The sequence below is a fragment of the Megalopta genalis genome, unplaced genomic scaffold (assembly GCF_051020955.1).
Source record: "Megalopta genalis isolate 19385.01 unplaced genomic scaffold, iyMegGena1_principal scaffold0678, whole genome shotgun sequence".
Taxonomy (NCBI): domain Eukaryota; kingdom Metazoa; phylum Arthropoda; class Insecta; order Hymenoptera; family Halictidae; genus Megalopta; species Megalopta genalis.
In genome coordinates, this window is record NW_027476747.1 from 137,501 (window position 1) to 140,000 (window position 2,500).

General features: G+C 54.4%; 1 pseudogene; it reads right to left on the reverse strand.

Annotated features, from left to right (window-relative positions):
* Window positions 1-2,500, reverse strand: part of LOC143263515 (large subunit ribosomal RNA) — a 7,688-nt pseudogene that overhangs the window by 3,466 nt on the left and 1,722 nt on the right.

Consider the following 2,500-nt stretch of genomic DNA (forward strand, 5'->3'; position numbering starts at 1 on the left):
CTTCCGTCCTTCTTAGGGATAAATACCGTCCTGCTGATGAGGAGCTCAGATGGAAATGCCCCTACCGCAAGGATGACATTATAAAATAAGGTTCTTAGAACCACTGGCACACTCCTCCATTGCCTGCTCGAGATGTTATCGAGACCCGATGCCGAGGAGAGCGGGATCTCATTGGCCTGGATCTCATGGCCACGAACCGGCTCAGCGATCCAATGCAGGTCCTCCCTTTCCTGAACTGGATGAAGGTGTTCAATGGGGACAGAAGGACTGGTGAGCATAGGTGTCCAGTACTCCACCATCTCGCCAACGGTTGGTGTTTGAGCCTGCACCGGGCCATCCAGTACAAGCTTGGCCGCGCGAGACATGTCCTTCTTCCAGAGTTCCTGCATGGCCGCATACTCCCTTCTCCTCAGTCTCCACCTCGGCACGGGCCCGGCAGGTGCAGCTTTAGGTGGCCGGAGCAGTGGTGTTCTCCGCTCCTTTACTTTCGCAGAAGGCGTCGGAAAGACTCTTTGAAGCCATCGACAACAAGCACTCGGTGTTATTGGTTCTCGATTAAGAACCGTTCTCGCAAGACTTACGAGTTCCTCCGCTTCATGGGATTTCACCCTTTCGGCCGGATCAATCAGCTTACGGATAGCGTCAATATATTGGCACTGATGTTGCTGTGCCGACGCAGAGTGCTCCTGAACAGGAGCAGGCGAATCCGCCTGTCGATGACTTGTGTCGTGATGTTGAGTGACACTGGAGGTTGAAGACTGAGACTCAACGGCAGGTCCACGCTCGCGGCATACACCGATCTTCTGTGTAACAAGAGCTTTATACGTCAATTTCTTTCTGAGGCCCTTCAGTCGATCAAGACTGAATTTATTGTCGAAGACCGTCAGTAGATGTTCATTCATAAATTTGACGTTGCCCTGCACACTCGCAAGCGCCTCAGCCGCCGCCACCATCTCAGTCTCTTCCTGAGTCCACCTAACCTTCTTTACGGCCACCTGCACTCGTTGGTTGGCCTCGACTGGATGAGCCCTCCTCACATGGACCCCCAACCCGATGGAAGTGGGAAAGGATCGCGAACAATGGGGACATGGATGTAGTGCCCCCCGTGACGCAAGATGTTGTGCGTCGTTACTGGACTGGTTGGGTTTATTTCTGGAGGTCGTCGGACAGACACTCCGATCCACTGTGGCCGCTGTCGTAGGGTCGGCGATCCGAGTGGCCCGAGGGCCCGCCGACAATGGGTCACTTGACCCATAATCTTTCTTTTGATTTTTCGGGCCTACGACAATAGAGCCATGGGGGTGGCAACCCCATGACCCATAACATGCCTCCCTCAAAGTGACTAGAGCCGCCGCCACATTAGCGCGAAGGCAGGCCATTTGGGTGGGCTGCACCCTTACAGCGGCTCATTACTGCTAGGCAGCACGTCGTGTCGCACAGAATTTAGCCGCAATGCACTGAATGGACAGGTCCAAACAATACATCACGTTACCGTCGGGAACCACGAGGAGGTACCTGTGCGACTAGGACGGGAGAGGCTAATGGACCTAACAAGAGGTCTATATTACGCATCACCGTCCCGCGGGAGGCCAAGGCACGGGACCGAGCTCGGATCCCAGCCACGAGAGCCGTTCACCTCGCCCAGGCCCGGCACGTCAGCCAGACCCGCTTCCCGACCAAGCCCGACACGCCCCGCTCCTCAGAGCCAATCCTTATCCCGAAGTTACGGATCCAATTTGCCGACTTCCCTTACCTACATTAATCTATCGACTAGAGGCTCTTTACCTTGGAGACCTGCTGCGGATATGGGTACGAACCGGCGCGACACCTCCACGTGGCCCTCTCCTGGATTTTCAAGGTCCGAGGGGATGATCCGGACACCGCCGCAACTGCGGTGCTCTTCGCGTTCCAAACCCTATCTCCCTGCTAGAGGTTTCCAGGGAACTCGAACGCTTATACAGAAAAGAAAACTCTCCCCGGATCTCCCGACGGCGTCTCCAGGTCATTTTGGGTTACCCCGACGAACACTCTTACGAGGGCCCGAATGGTATGCGGTTCCGCTGCCGGGTTCCGGAATAGAAACCGGATTCCCTTTCGCCCAATGGGTGTTTTTTGTGCATGTATATAATAACAAAATATGCTGCGATTTATATAATAATAAAAAAATAAAATAAAATAGCTGCGGTTTTTTTACAAGTGTTTAACGTCTTAGGACACCTCATCTACATAGGATTTCTCTTAGGGCTTAGGATCGACTGACTCGTGTGCAACGGCTGTTCACACGAAACCCTTCTCCACGTCAGTCCTCCAGGGCCTCGCTGGAGTATTTGCTACTACCACCAAGATCTGCGCCGACGGCGGCTCCAGGCAGGCTCACGCCCAGACCCTTCTGCGCACACCGTCGCGACCCTCCTACTCGTCAGAGCTTCATAGAGGACAATAAATTGCCCCGCTTCACACATACCACTGACGGTGGAGTATAGGCGCGACGCTTCAGCGC